Source organism: Bos javanicus, chromosome 22, assembly GCF_032452875.1.
Source record: "Bos javanicus breed banteng chromosome 22, ARS-OSU_banteng_1.0, whole genome shotgun sequence".
Taxonomy (NCBI): domain Eukaryota; kingdom Metazoa; phylum Chordata; class Mammalia; order Artiodactyla; family Bovidae; genus Bos; species Bos javanicus.
This window is the reverse complement of record NC_083889.1, coordinates 22320792-22338061: the sequence shown is the minus strand read 5'-3', so window position 1 is coordinate 22338061 and position 17270 is coordinate 22320792. Positions and strand designations below refer to the sequence as shown.

Below are 17270 nucleotides of genomic sequence, written 5' to 3'. Positions count from 1 at the left end.
GGGAGGAAGGGCTGGGAAAACTGCAGGATGATGGATTATAGAGATCTCTGAATGCCATTCTTTGTAGCATAAGACATGTGAGAACTGAACTCCAGCTGAGAAGGTGCCAATTAATTCAGGTGGCACTGACCTGTGAGGCAGGGGAGGGCTTAATCACCAGAACACTAAATGCTCATTATCCAACCTTTTAATTGGCAGTCTGGAAAAGTTATCAGCAAAGAACCAAGATTTGATCATGCTGTTAAGGAAAAGACAAGAAAAGGAATAAATGATCCTCTAATCTCTCCCAGACAACAAATCTGTTTTTCAGATGTATGTTTTCTTATCTTCCTGTTCCCACTGGAGACAAAACCAACAAAAGGAAGAACAGATGGGACTAGAAGCAGAAGGGAGCTGATGAAAGAAAAAAGCAAACGCTGAGGGAAGGGTGTGTATAAAAGGACTCAAAGGAGAGCAAAGGATTTTGAAATGTAAGGTTATCTCCCCAGCTGAACTAAACATACTCCAGTGACTACTTTGCAATGTTAAGTGGCTTTATCAAGTATTGGTAGAGACTGGTGCCTAGGAATAATCACAGAGCTCGTTCAGCACAAAGGTCATCTGACAGAACCAGGTCAGCTGTAAGACCCTGGGGCATGTGAATCATCCCTTAGGTATAAAAAGCAGTACAGAGTCAGAGACTATTACTAAACCTTTGACTGGTACATGTGGAAAATTAAATGTGCGAAGTCAAGGGAAAAGGCATTGGAATGGGAACCAGGAAGGTGGTCAGTCCTTTTGAGAGAGGGGTATACACACTTTCCCCGGATGACAAGGGAAGTGGTACAGTCCCCAGATTCTACTTCCTGCCTCATAGGAAAGCTTGTTTTCTTCCATTTCCTGAGCTTCTGAATGAGCCAGACCTTTATTCAAAGCCTAGCTCTGCCATTGGTTAGAGGTGTGAATTTAGGCAAGTTACTTTCTCATTGCCATCAAGATAAATAAAACAAGTTCTTCACACTCAAAAAGCTAAGGCAAATCTGGCACAAATAGGACGATAAGGCCAAACAGGAGGAGCAAGCACTAAGTTACTTGACTTTTTGCCCTGCAACAAGCTCATTATACTAAGGAGGTAAAATGTACCATTTCTGCAAGAGAGGGATAAGTTCCTCTCCTTTCTCCACAGCTTCCAGGCTAACTCTGGAATTGTTTGGGGGAAGGGCAGGAAATCAGGACAGAACCTTCAACACTAGATAATATTTATTGATCACTTGGAGCTGTCTACTGTACTACTGTACTTAACAGTTTTATACACATGATCTCATTCAATCCCCCGATAATCTTACAGATTACCATCTCAATTTACAGATGAGAAAACTGAGCTTCACAAAGATTAAGTGACTTGCCCAAGCCCCACTGGAATTGGGACCTAGCTCCAAACTACTGGCAAGCTGTTTCATGAGCAACAGTACCGCTGCAGCAAAACTGGTGTTTTTGCTGTGACCAAACTCAGGACTCTACAGTGCAAACAACAAAGTCCTGCCAGTCCAGGAGGAGCCAAGATGGCGGAGGAGTAGGACGGGAAGAACACTTTCTCCCCCACAAATTCATCAAAAGAGCATTTAAACGTCGAGTAAATTCCACAAAACAACTTCTGAATGCCGGCAGAGGACATCAGGCACCCAGAAAAGCAATCCAACTCTTCGAAAGGAGGTAGGAAAAAATATAAAAGACAAAAAAAGAGACAAAAGAGGGAGGGACGGAGTTCCGTCCCGGGAAGGGAGTCTTAAAAAGAGAGAAGTTTCCAAACACCAGGAAACCTTCTCACTGCCGAATCTGTGCCAAGCTTTGGAAGCACAGAGGGCAACATAACAGGAAGAAAAAATAAATAAACAATTAAAACTCGAAGATTGCGAGTCCTACGGTAACTCCCCCAGCGGAGAAGCAGCGCAGACGCCTGCACGCGCCATTAGCAAGCGGGGGCTGGGCAGGGAGGCGCAGCTGCATCGCTTAGAGTAAGAATCTGGCCTGAATACCCTGAGCACTATCTGAGCAAAATAATTTGGGCTAGCAAACCAGACTGTGGGATATCTACCACGTGAAAAGCCAGCCCCAACCTAAGACACCGCCAGGCCCGTGCACGGAACAAAGAATTGAACAGAGATAGCCAGCTGCAGACCTTCCCCCTCCGGTGACAGGCAGCCAGAGCCGGAAGGGGGCAATCGCGGCCCCAGAGAGACATTATCTATAAAACTGTAAGCAGGCTTCTTTGCTAACTAAAACTTTTTGGGGGTCTGGACGGTTAACATCTGCCTGAGAAGGTGCGCCGGTTTTACACCCAGATAACCGAGTGGCAGGGAGGCGATAAGTCGCAGCATTGGCGCTCGCCAAACACCTCATCACTTGAGCTGCTCAGACCTGGGAAGAGCACAAAACTCAGGCCCAACTGAGTCTGTGCCTCTGAGGACTACCCGAGTGCCTGAACCTGAGCGGCTTGGACCTGGGAGGTACATGCAACCCAGGGCCAGCCTCGGATTGTTCCCGGCGGAACAACCTAGAGCCTGAGCAGTGTGGGCAGGGAGGCTACACGCGCCGTGAGCGGGGGCAGACCCAGGGTGGCTGAGGCACTGCGAGCGCACGCCAGTGTTATTTGTTTGCAGCATCCCTCCCTCCCTCCCCACAGCGCGACTGAACAAAGAGAAGAAATACAGCTCCACCCATCAGAACACCGACACAAGCTTCCCTAACCAGGAAACCTTGACAAGCCACCTGTACAAACCCACACACAGTGAGGAAAAGCCACAATAAAGAGAACTCCACAAACTGCCAGAATACAGAAAGGACACCCCAAACTCAGCAATTTAAACAAGATGAAGAAACAGAGGAATAGCCAGCAGATAAAGGAACAGGATAAATGCCCACCAAACCAAACAAAAGAGGAAGAGATAGGGAATCTACCTGATAAAGAATTCCGAATAATGATAGTGAAATTGATCCAAAATCTTGAAATTAAAATGGAATCACAGATAAATAGCTTGGAGACAAGGATTGAGAAGATGCAAGAAAGGTTTAACAAGGACCTAGAAGAAATAAAAAAGAGTCAATATATAATGAATAATGCAATAAATGAAATTAAAAACACTCTGGAGGCAACAAATAGTAGAATAACAGAGGCAGAAGATAGGATTAGTGAATTAGAAGATGGAATGGTAGAAATAAGTGAATCAGAGAGGAAAAAAGAAAAACGAATTAAAAGAAATGAGGACAATCTCAGAGACCTCCAGGGCAATATTAAACGCTACAACATTCGAATCATAGGGGGTCCCAGAAGAAGAAGACAAAAAGAAAGACCATGAGAAACTACTTGAGGAGATAATAATTGAAGACTTCCCTAAAATAGGGAAGGAAATAATCACCCAAGTCCAAGAAACCCAGAGAGTCCCAAACAGGATAAACCCAAGGCGAAACACCCCAAGACACATATTAATCAAATTAATAAAGATCAAACACAAAGAACAAATATTAAAAGCAGCAAGGGAAAAACAACAAATATCACACAAGGGAATTCCCATAAGGATAACAGCTGATCTTTCAATAGAAACTCTTCAAGCCAGGAAGGAATGACAAGACATACTTAAAGTGATGAAAGAAAATAACCTACAGCCCAGATTACTGTACCCAGCAAGGATCTCATGCAAATATGAAGGAGAAGTCAAAAGCTTTACAGACAAGCAAAAGCTGAGAGAATTCAGCACCACCAAACCAGCTTTCCAACAAATACTAAAGGATATTCTCTAGACAGGAAACACAAAAAGAATGTATAAACTCGAACCCAAACAATAAAGTAAATGGCAACTGGATCATACTTATCAATAATTACCTTAAACGTAAATGGGTTGAATGCCCCAACCAAAAGACAAAGACTGGCTGAATGGATACAAAAACAAGACCCCTATATATGTTGTCTACAAAAGACCCACCTCAAAACAGGGGATACATACAGACTGAAAGTGAAGGGCTGGAAAAAGATTTTCCATGCAAATAGAGACCAAAAGAAAGCAGGAGTAGCAATACTCATATCAGATAAAATAGACTTTAAAACAAAGGCTGTGAAAAGAGACAAAGAAGGTCACTACATAATGATCAAAGGATCAATCCAAGAAGAAAATATAACAATTATAAATATATATGCACCCAACACGGGAGCACCGCAGTATGTAAGACAAATGCTAACAAGTATGAAAGGAGAAATTAACAATAACACAATAATAGTGGGAGATTTTAATACCCCACTCACACCTATGGATAGATCAACTAAACAGAAAATTAACAAGGAAACACAAACTTTAAACGATACAATAGACCAGTTAGACCTAATTGATATCTATAGGACATTTCATCCCAAAACAATGAATTTCACCTTTTTCTCAAGTGCACATGGAACCTTCTCCAGGATAGATCACATCCTGGGCCTTAAAGCTAGCCTTGGTAAATTCAAAAAAATAGAAATCATTCCAAGCATCTTTTCTGACCACAATGCAGTAAGATTAGATCTCAATTACAGGAGAAAACCTATTAAAAATTCCAACATATGGAGGCTGAACAACACGCTGCTGAATAACCAACAAATCACAGAAGAAATCAAAAAAGAAATCAAAATTTGCATAGAAACGAATGAAAATGAAAACACAACAACCCAAAACCTGTGGGACAAGGTAAAAGCAGTCCTAAGGGGAAAGTTCATAGCAATACAGGCACACCTCAAGAAACAAGAAAAAAGTCAAATAAATAACCTAACTCTACACCTAAAGCAACTAGAAAAGGAAGAAATGAAGAACCCCAGGGTTAGTAGAAGGAAAGAAATCTTAAAAATTAGAGCAGAAATAAATACAAAAGAAACAAAAGAGACCATAGCAAAAATCAACAAAGCCAAAAGCTGGTTCTTTGAAAGGATAAATAAAATTGATAAACCATTAGCCAGACTCATCAAGAAACAAAGGGAGAAAAATCAAATCAATAAAATTAGAAACGAAAATGGAGAGATCACAACAGACAACACAGAAATACAAAGGATCATAAGAGACTATTATCAACAATTATATGCCAATAAAATGGACAACGAGGAAGAAATAGACAAATTCTTAGAAAAGTACAACTTTCCAAAACTCGACCAGGAACAAATAGAAAACCTTAACAGACCCATCACAAGCACGGAAATTGAAACTGTAATCAAAAATCTTCCAGCAAACAAAAGCCCAGGTCCAGACGGCTTCACAGCTGAATTCTACCAAAAATTTAGAGAAGAGCTAACACCTATCCTGCTCAAACTCTTCCAGAAAATTGCAGAGGAAGGTAAACTTCCAAACTCATTCTAGGAGGCCACCATCACCCTAATACCAAAACCTGACAAAGATCCCACAAAAAAAGAAAACTACAGGCCGATATCACTGATGAACATAGATGCAAAAATCCTTAACAAAATTCTAGCAATCAGAATCCAACAACACATTAAAAAGATCATACACCATGACCAAGTGGGCTTTATCCCAGGGATGCAAGGATTCTTCAATATCCGCAAATCAATCAATGTAATACACCACATTAACAAATTGAAAAATAAAACCCATATGATTATCTCAATAGATGCAGAGAAAGCCTTTGACAAAATTCAACATCCATTTATGATAAAAACTCTCCAGAAAGCAGGAATAGAAGGAACATACCTCAACATAATAAAAGCTATATATGACAAACCCACAGCAAACATTATCCTCAATGGTGAAAAATTGAAAGCATTTCCTCTAAAGTCAGGAACAAGACAAGGGTGCCCACTTTCACCATTACTATTCAACATAGTTTTGGAAGTTTTGGCCACAGCAATCAGAGCAGAAAAAGAAATAAAAGGAATCCAAATTGGAAAAGAAGAAGTAAAACTCTCACTATTTGCAGATGACATGATCCTCTACATAGAAAACCCTAAAGACTCCACCAGAAAATTACTAGAAATAATCAATGATTATAGTAAAGTTGCAGGATATAAAATCAACACACAGAAATCCCTTGCATTCCTATACACTAATAATGAGAAAACAGAAAGAGAAATTAAGGAAACAATTCCATTCACCATTGCAACGGAAAGAATAAAATACTTAGGAATATATCTACCTAAAGAAACTAAAGACCTATATATAGAAAACTATAAAACACTGGTGAAAGAAATCAAAGAGGACACTAATAGATGGAGAAATATACCATGTTCATGGATTGGAAGAATCAATATAGTGAAAATGAGTATACTACCCAAAGCAATTTATAGATTCAATGCAATCCCTATCAAGCTACCAACAGTATTCTTCACAGAGCTAGAACAAATAATTTCACAATTTGTATGGAAATACAAAAAAACCTCGAATAGCCAAAGCGATCTTGAGAAAGAAAAATGGAACTGGAGGAATCAACCTACCTGACTTCAGGCTGTACTACAAAGCCACAGTTATCAAGACAGTATGGTACTGGCACAAAGACAGAAATATAGACCAACGGAACAAAATAGAAAGCCCAGAGATAAATCCACGCACATATGGACACCTTAAAAAAAAAAAAAAAAAGTCCTGCCAGTCCAAATATACATCTTAATTCCCAAGCATCAAGGCCATTCCCCTGGAGCTGAATTTTGGAATGCCCATTCAATACATTTTGCTGCATTCCACCAATTTTTGAGGCACTTTGGTGATACAGCAATTACAAAGAAGCAAGAGGTGCCTTTTTTGTCCTCAAGGAACTTATAGTGTAGCATGAAGATGACAAGGAAACAGGTAACAGCAAATTAAAGCATCCTCTTCTGAGATGTATTTGAACAGTACAGGTGTACAAAGGAGGGAGGAAGAGAGGGAATAGGGAAGGAGACACTGAAGAGTAACAAGGAAAGAGAGAAGGAGACGAGAGGTCTTTGAGCACTAACTATACATCATGCACTGTGCTAGGCCTTATTGCTCAATTCTCCCAACACTATTGTACATAATATTATTCCCCAAATGTCCCTGCTCCAAACCCTGAAGAGGCTTTTCAGTACAATGAGAATGACCTCATCCTCCATGATCTGGTTCTTTCTTTCTTCTCTGACATAAGTCTTACCACACACACCCCTTTCTGGAACATTCCAAGCTCTTTTCAACCTTCCCTGGTAGCTCAGATGGTGAATATGCCTGTAATGCAGGAGACCCCAGTTCGATTCCTGGGTTGGGAAGATCTGGAGAAGGGATAGGCTACCCACTTCAGTATTCTTGGGTTTTCCTGGTGGCTCAACTGGTAAAGAATCTGCTTGCAATGCAGGAGACCTGGGTTAGATCCCTGGGTTGGGAAGATCCCCTTAAGGGGAGAACAGTTACCCACTCCAGTATTCTGGCCTGGAAAATTCCATGGACTACAGTCCATGGGGTTGCAAAGAGCTGGACACAACTGAGTGACTTTCACTTTCACTCCCAACCTTACAGCCATTGATGCTTGTTCTTTCCCAAGAAATACTCCCACCCTACTGCCCAACAGCCATGTAGGCTGCCTCTCCTTCTTTTCATCACTGTTTCTACTCAAGTGTCACTTCCAGAGAGAGGCTCTCCCTGACTCTCCTAAAAACCCATCTCCCACCTTCACTCTCAGTCTCCTTGCTCTATTTTCATTGTCTTCAAGGCACTTACATTACCTAACCTTGAACATGAGCTCTATGAGGGCAGCAATATATCCCAAGTCTAAAGAGTATCTGGCACATAGTAATCACTCAAGGAAAGTATATGAATGAGCTAAAAATTCTATCTTCACAAGATAAGGAAATAGGGACTCAGATAAGCTCCTTCACCAGGTCACGCAGAAAGATCTAGTGACTTCAGGGGGTTGTGATTATAGCGCATTCCTGCCTGAGGCCTTTACCTTGAAATTCTCTCCTCCACTAGCTCTCCATACAGCTGGCTCCTTCTCCTCTCTTTAGAAAGGCTGAGGTAACTATCTAAAAGTTGCCTCTCTCACACACATTCCCAGTCACTCTCTATCACATTACCTTATTTCTTATTCCTCTTGCCATGTACTACTCTATGACATTATCTTATGGTTTACTTGATTTTTATTATCTCCCCCAATAGAATGTAAGCACCATGAGCACTAAGACCACATCTTTCTTGTTTGCTGCTCCACAATGCCAGCACAGAACAGGCGATGGAAAATAAACGAACAAAGGAGAGTATGCACGCACATCACTTGGCACCATGAATGGCCCATAGGTGCTTGCTAGCTAGTAATTATATATATATATATATATATTTAGTAGTAGAGATGATGAGAAGAGTGATAGTAATATTTTACCAGGCAATGATCACAGGAAATGAAATTCAAAGCACAAAGAATAGTGTCAACAAAGGCGGTTTTTCTTAGATTGTATGCCCAAGGTAGTTTTCTCCCGTAAGTCCGAGTCTGTAAACTGGCCAAAGTATCTCAGAGTTTCAGGGAGATGCTTTTATTCTTTATGGATCAAAAATATTGTTTCAACCAAAAGCATGGCTTCGGCACCTCCCTCCACAATTCCACATGTTTAAAAGACATAAATATTTCAGTTTCAGGAATGGCATCCAATGTGCAGTTTAGTTTGGAGTCAATCTTGCAACTCTCTCTACTGAAAATTGACAAGAGAAGTCTTTCTTCAGTATCCCCTGCGGATTCCAGGACCCCTACCATACCAACATCTGTGCATACTCAAGTCCTTTGTGTAAAATGGTATAGACTAGTTGGCCCTCCACATCTTGGGCACATCCACAAATTCAACCAACCGCTGGTGGAATTTGATCCAGAACCTGCAGATAGGGAGGGCTGAACATAGTTATTCTCCCAACAAACAATTTGGCGAATTTATGAGTGATTATCCAAAAATGTCAGGAAGTAAAACACCAAATAACAAGAGAAAAAAACCCTGAAAATCCATAAGATGTGAACCCTGAAACATTTAAATTTTTAATTCATAATTTAAAATAAGAATTGATTCATCTAAGAGAAAACTGAAAGATGTGATAAAATTGAAGTTCTAATATGGAGTAAAATGAATGAAGTGTCCATATGTCTTCAAGATTCTCTTACAGCCAACAGAGAGGGCAGGGCAACTTGTTCAGCCTAGAATAAATCTTAACTTAATTTTGCAATTATTTAGGCAAAGCTGCTATTGCTGAAAAGAATAATCCCTGCATAAAACTACACCCATTCTTGTTGATGTACAGCAGAAACAAACACAATATTGTAAAGCAATTAACCTCCAGTTAAAAATAAATATGTTTTTACAAATACTATACCCAACACCCAGAAGTTCTACAACCATTTTGCATAAAAACATACAAAGAGCTAAAGGATGTTGCAAAGAACAGTGGATATGAAATAAAAATATGTGCATTCAAACCTGGACTCTGAATATATAAGACTAGAGGGATGGGACCAGAGGCCCAGGGTGTTGAATCTTGGCTCAGTTACCAAATCCCCAGCTACCTACCTATCTCTCTTCACTGCACTTCTACAATTTTCCTTGAGACAGAGTCTTAGCATGCTCAAGACTTATTCCTAGAGGGCAGGCATCCCAGGAAAGAAGTTAGCTTTCTGAGAAGTTCCATGACACTCATCAATGGCCCATTGCTTAAGTCAGTTAATTCTGGTTGATGATAGCAAGTCTTAGACCCCAGTACCCCAATCATGCCAGCTTCCCCAGTCTAAATGTTGGTGTGCAAATCCTGCCAATAGCTTGCTAGGTCATACAGCTGCAACCACAGGGCTTGGACTCTAGCCTGCTAGTCATTTGAGGATAGGGGCTGATGCTTCTACCCTAAAAAATAAACAGGGAGAAAATAATAGCAAATGAAGCAACTGACAAACAACTAATCTCAAAAATATACAAGCAACTCCTACAGCTCAACTCCAGAAAAATAAATGACCCAATCAAAAAAATGGGCCAAAGAACTAAATAGACATTTCTCCAAAGAAGACATACAGATGGCTAACAAACACATGAAAAGAAGCTCAACATCACTCATTATCAAAGAAATGCAAATCAAAACCACTATGAGGTACCATTTCATGCCAGTCAGAATGGCTGCGATCCAAAAGTCTACAAGCAATAAATGCTGGAGAGGGTGTGGAGAAAAGGGAACCCTCTTACACTGTTGGTGGGAATGCAAACTAGTACAGCCACTATGGAGAACAGTGTGGAGATTCCTTAAAAAACTGGAAATAGAACTGCCTTATGATCTAGCAATCCCACTGCTGGGCATACACACTGAGGAAACCAGAAGGGAAAGAGACACGTGTACCCCAATGTTCATCACAGCACTGTTTATAATAGCCAGGACATGGAAGCAACCTAGATGTCCATCAGCAGATGAATGGATAAGAAAGCTGTGGTACATATACACAATGGAGTATTACTCAGCCATTAAAAAGAATACATTTGAATCAGTTCTAATGAGGTGGATGAAACTGGAGCCTATTATACAGAGTGAGGTAAGCCAGAAAGAAAAACACCAATACAGTATACTAACGCATATATATGGAATTTAGAAAGGTGGTAACAATAACCCTGTATACGAGACAGCAAAAGAGACACTATTGTATAGAACAGTCTTTTGGACTCTGTGGGAGAGGGAGAGGGTGGGATGATTTGGGAGAATGGCATTGAAATATGTATAATATCATATATGAAATGAGTCTCCAGTCCAGGTTCGATGCATGATACTGGATGCTTGGGGCTGGTGCACTGGGACGACCCAGAGGGATGGTATGGGGAGGGAGGAGGGAGGAGGGTTCAGGATGGGGAACAAGTGTATACCTGTGGCTGATTCATTTTGATATATGGCAAAACCAATACAATATTGTAAAGTTAAAAAATTAAATTAAATTAAAAATAAATAAATAAACACTGAGTTAAGAGCAAGTAGCTGGAGCCAGCTCATAATACTATTGTATTATGGCTGCCTCCCAACTACAGCAAACATGAGTTGATATTTCCTTAAAAATTCAGCTTAAAGGCCCCCAAGCTCAAGGATGGGACTCTCCCTATCCCCCAGAATATGACTTCCAGTTATGTCAGATTACTGTGTGCAACCCCAGAATCAGATGAATAGAGAGAAAAGCCACACATCTACTTCATGATTTTGTTAAGTTTCTCCCTAGGACTGATATGTGTACTCTCTGACTATTTGCCCTGGTTACCATAATACCTCCAGTATAGCTAATACATATCAAGGGAGGGTAGTACTTCTTAATAACCATTTGGAGTTTGCAGAAATAGAAAGTGAAGATTTATATATGTGTGTGTGTATACAGCTGAAGACTGGGTTAGTCTATATATCCACTTCCATAATAAGCATTTATTGAATAATAAGCAATGTCCTGGATATTGGAAAAATACAAACAATAGTCATGGTCATATCAATCTTACTCTTAAAGAATTTAGATTCCAGTAGGAGATATAAGATAGAGACACAGAAAATTACAATATAGAATAGAAAATGATTAGTATCACAAAAAAGTATAGTCAAAATGCCACAATAGTTCAAAAAAAAAAAAAAAAGGTATCAGTGAAGTGATGACATTTAAGCCAGAGAATGGCATTAACAGACAGAGAAAATGGCATAATCCAACACAGAGAGAAGTTAAAGATTGACTGGACTACAGGGCATGTTTGGGGAGCTAGGAAATATGGATAGAAAGGTTATCTATATCTTAGTCACAAAGGATTTAACCACTAGACTAGGAACATAAGCTTTAGTCTGATGACCAACAAGAGCCACTCAATGATTTCTCAGAGCTGTTGCTGGAGGAATTCCAGAGGTAAGAGGCCATCCTACCAGATGACTTCTGATGGCTCTCCTTCCTCTCATATTCCCCGAGTTGCTAAATTTATGCTGAGAAAGAAATAATCCTCCAATTTAGGCATGACCACACTGGTTGAATTAGAGCTTGAGTGTGGAGAAGCTACTATTGCCTTCTGAAAGCACTGGCTTATCAGAGGTGATGCAGCGAGAGCAAAGTTCAAGCAACTAGAGGGAATAGAAAACCCAAGCCATAGAAGGCTCATCTCTTCCTAATGATCCCCTTGGGCAAGAAGCTAACCAGTTCAGAGATTCAGCTTGACATCATCAGCTTGTTTCCTCACAAACAATATATCAGCAGGAAAGTAGTATTTTTCCTCTTTGCCCCACTGGTTGACACATAAGTGGTAGTCCCTCCCCATACCTGATAGTTTCATAAATAGCTAAAGGGAAAATAACTATTGTGGGCTGGGAGGCATAACCTAAACTCTAGGCATCTTTAATGTGATTAGATCCATTTACAGTGAACTCGAGCCAAGTGAAGCAACTATTTACAGAGCAACTGGAAGGGATTCACTGAACTGGAATGCAGTGTACTGAGCTAATTCTACAAAACTGTGATTACAAAACTACAGAGCTTGACCAAGGAAAAGTTCATGTGTTTAATGAACTTATATCTAAAATCACACACAATCTAAAATCTCCTTCCTTTCCTACTATAGAAATTAGCAAACTATATTGCTTTACTAACACAAGTCTGTGTCTGAATAATATGACTAATATGAACTGTGGTTTCTAGAAATCTATCATGAAGAAACAGACAAATATGCAAAGATGCATGCAGAAGGATGTTACTTCAGGATTCTCTAAAACAGGGAAAGACTGGAAATAACTTATATAATCCATCAGGAGAAATCAAAGTATAGTCATACATAAATCACAGCAAGATCCTCTATGACCCACTCCTCAGAGCAATGGAAATAAAAGCTAAAATAAACAAATGGGACTTAATTAAACTTAAAATCTTCTGCACAAAGAAGGAAACTATAAGCAAGGTGAAATGACAGCCTTCAGAATAGGAGAAAATAACAGCAAATGAAGCAACTGACAAAGAATTAATCTCAAAAATATACAAGCAGCTCATGCAGCTCAATACCAGAAAATAAACAACCCAGTCAAAAAATGGGCCAAAGAACTAAATAGACATTTCTCCAAAGAAGACATACAGATGGCTAACAAACACATGAAAAGATGCTCGACATCACTCATTATCAGAGAAATGCAAATCAAAACCACTATGAGGTACCATTTCACACCAGTCAGAATGGCTGCGATCCAAAAGTCTACAAGCAATAAATGCTGGAGAGGGTGTGGAGAAAAGGGAACCCTCTTACACTGTTGGTGGGATTGCAAACTAGTACAGCCACTATGGAGAACAGTGTGGAGATTCCTTAAAAAACTGGAAATAGAACTGCCTTATGATCTAGCAATCCCACTGCTAGGCATACACACTGAGGAAGCCAGAAGGGAAAGAGACACGTGTACCCCAATGTTCATCACAGCACTGTTTATAATAGCCAGGACATGGAAGCAACCTAGATGTCCATCAGCAGATGAATGGATAAGAAAGCTGTGGTATATATACACAATGGAGTATTACTCAGCCATTAAAAAGAATACATTTGAATCAGTTCTAATGAGGTGGATGAAACTGGAGCCTATTATACAGAGTGAAGTAAGCCAGAAGGAAAAACATCAATACAGTATACTAACACATATATATGGAATTTAGAAAGATGGTAACAATAACCCTGTATACAAGACAGCAAAAGAGACACTGATGTATAGAACAGTCTTATGGACTCTGTGGGAGAGGGAGAGGGTGGGAAGATTTGGGAGAATGACATCGAAACATGTAAAATATCATGTAAGAAACGAGTTGCCAGTCCAGGTTCAATGCACGATACTGGATGCTTGGGGCTGGTGCACTGGGACGACCCAGAGGGATGGTATGGGGAGGGAGGAGGGAGGAAGGTTCAGGATGGGGAACACATGTATACCTGTGGCGGATTCATTTTGATATTTGGAAAAACTAATACAGTTATGTAAAGTTTAAAAATAAAATAAAATTGAAATCAGAAAGTAAAAAAATTAAAAAAAAAAAAAAACCACAATGAGGTACCATCTCAAGCCAGTCAGAATGGCTGCTATCAAAAAGTCTATAAACAGTAAATACAGGAGAGGGTGTGGAGAAAAGGAAACCCTCTTACACTGTTGGTGGGAATGCAAACTAGTACAGCCACTATGGAGAACAGTGTGGAGATTCCTTAAAAAACTGGAAATAGAACTGCCATATGACCCAGCAATCCCACTGCTGGGCATACACACCGAGGAAACCAGAATTGAAAGAGACACATGTACCCCAGTGTTCATCACAGCACTGTTTATAATAGCCAGGACATGGAAGCAACCTAGATGTTCATCGGCAGATGAATGGATAAGAAAGCTGTGGTACATATACACAATGGAGTATTACTCAGCCATTAAAAAGAATACATTTAAATCAGTTCTAATGAGGTGGATGAAACTGGAGCCTATTATACGGAGTGAAGTAATTAAAAAAAAAAAAAACACACCAGTACAGTATGTTAATGCATATATATGGAATTTAGACAGATGGTAATGACGACCCTATATGTCAGATAGCAAAAGAGACACAGAGATAAAGAACAGACTTTTGGACTCTGTGGGAGAAGGCGAGGGTAAGATGATTTGAGAGAATAGCATTGAGCATGTATATTACCATGTGTGAACTAGATCACCAGTCCAAGTTTGATGCATGAAACAGGGCACTCAGAGCCAGTGCACTGGGACAATCCAGAGGGATGGGATGGGGAGGGAGGTGGGAGGGGTTTTGGGATGGGGGACACATGGCTGATTCATGTCAATGTATGGCAAAAACCACCACAATATTGTAAAGTAATTAGCCTCCAATTAAAATAAATTAATTAAAAATAAATAAAGTACAGTCACAAAAATGAACTATTAGCCAGCCAAAAAAGGAATAAATTAGATGGAATAACAAGAAAAGATGTCCAGATATTGCTCAGAAAACTAGGATGCAGACAGTATGCATTGTTGTTGTTCAGTCACCCAGTCATGTCCAGCTCTTTGCCACCCCATGGACTGCAGCATGCCAGGCCTCCTTGTCCCTCACCATCTCCCAAAGTTTGCCCAAGTTCATGTCCACTGTATCGGTGATACCATCCAGCTATCTCAGCCTCTGATGCCCTCTTCTCCTTTTGCCCTCAATCTTTCCCAGCATAAAGGACTTTTCCAATGCGTCGGGTGTTCGCATCAGATAACCCAAATCCTGTAGCTTTAGTTTCAACATCAGTCCTTCCAACGAGTATTCAGGGTTGATTTCCCTTAAGATTGACTGGTTTGATCTCCTTGCTGTCCAAGGACTTTCAGGAGTCTTCTCCAGCACCACAGTTTGAAGGGATCAATTTTTTGGCATTCTGCCTTCTTTATGGTCCAGCTGTCACCATAGTTGATGAAACAGAGGTAGATGTTTTTCTGGAATTCCATACTTTTGTCTATGGTCCAGTGAATGTTGGCAACTTGAACTCTGGTTCCTCTTCCTTTTCTAAACCCAGCTTGGACATCTGGAAGTTCTTAGTTCACATATGCTGAAGCCCTAACATGTAAGATTTTAAGCAGAACCTTACTAGCACAGGAGATGAGTGCAACTGTTTGAAGGTTAGCACATTCTTTAGCATTACCTTTCTTGGGAAATGGGATGAGGCTGGACCTTTTCCAGTCCTGTGGCCACTGCTGGGTCTTCCAGATTTGCTGACCTACTGAATGTAACACCTTGATGGCATCATCCTTTAGGGTTTTGAATAGTTCTGTGGGTAGTAGTATAGTATAATATAATATAGTATGGTGGTTTGGTGGTTTAGTCTCTAAGTCAGACACAAGTGTCGGACTCTTGTGACCCCATGGACTGTAGCCGCCAGGCTCCTTTGCCCATGGGATTCTCCAGGCAAGAATACTAGAGTGTGTTGCCATTTCCTTCTCCAGGGGATCTTCCCAACTCAGGGATTGAACTAGGGTCTCTTGCATTGCAGGCAGATTCTTTACCAACTGAGATATGAAGGAAGCACCATAATATAGTATAGTATGTATAACACAATCTAATTTTTAAATTTATATATTTTATATATAAATATATATTCATAAAATTTTAATGTACATATAAATTTGTGCATAAACATGTAGGATATATACACAAGATATGTTTAAAACAAAATATAGACTACACATAGGTACATATATGCAATATATTTATATAGATAGATAAATGTATTTATATACACAGAGAATGTAAGACAAAGAAAAGCCTAAATATTATGAACCAAATTAGCAAGTTAACAGTAACTGTCTCTAGGGGTTTGGTACACTGGAGAATTCTTATTTTCTACTTGTATACTTCTGAGTAGATTGAATTTTGTTACAATAAGCATATATTGCTTTTACAATCAGAGAAAGAATATTTCTATCAAAAAAAGAAGATAGATAAAGAGACTCCAATCCTTCATTAACTTTTCATAATTTAAATATTACTTATATTACACATAATTTTAAAATCTTTTTAAGATTGTTGAAAATAAAGGGTTATATAAAATCAGCTCTTTGGTATACTGAAAAGAATACTGGATCTAAATTTCAAAGTCTTCAGTTTTGAGTCCTGACTTGCCATTTTCTATTTCCAAATCTCAGCTTCTTCATTTATAAAACAAATGGTTATATTTACTGGCTCTCAAAGTCCCTCTTAACATTTTATTATTCTAACTGGAAATAAACATGCCACGATCCAATTCTCCCTCATTAGAAATGGCCTGCAATGAGGCCTCCAAAACTGCTATAATTCAAAGACAGGTGGGATTAGTCCCAAACCCTTGGAAGAACTGGGTCACATAATGGAGTACATTTCAATCTCAGGTCCCTGAATAGCAAACACATTCTAGCTCACTAAGCAAAGAATATGCGGGAAAAGGGAACAAGTCCTTTTTGTGACCTGCAGTCAGAATTTCTGCCAATATTTCTATAATGATCCCTTACCTATCTACACACACACAGAGATACATACATTCACTCACTCAGTCACCATTTTTAGAGATGAAACTTAGTCCAGAGAGGTAAAGGGGCTTGCATAAAATCTCACAGTTAATGAGTAGAAAATTCAGGACTACAAACATGTAATTATGTCTAGGCTGAGTGTAATATTCTTTAGACCTTATAGTTCTCACCTGATGAGTCTATTCATAATACCTCCTACAACTCAGTTTACTTCTCTGAAATTGTAATACATTAAAAGGGAAAGGCTCTTTAAGACAAATCATTTCCATCTCCCTTTTCCCAACCTCATAATAGGCATGCTGATATATACTTATC

At 39.6% G+C, this 17270-nt stretch overlaps 1 long non-coding RNA gene across 2 annotated transcripts in view; it reads right to left on the bottom strand.

The window, feature by feature from the left end:
• Positions 1-17270, bottom strand: part of LOC133235194 (uncharacterized) — a 569966-nt gene that overhangs the window by 276331 nt on the left and 276365 nt on the right. The gene's annotated exons all lie outside the window — the stretch shown is intronic.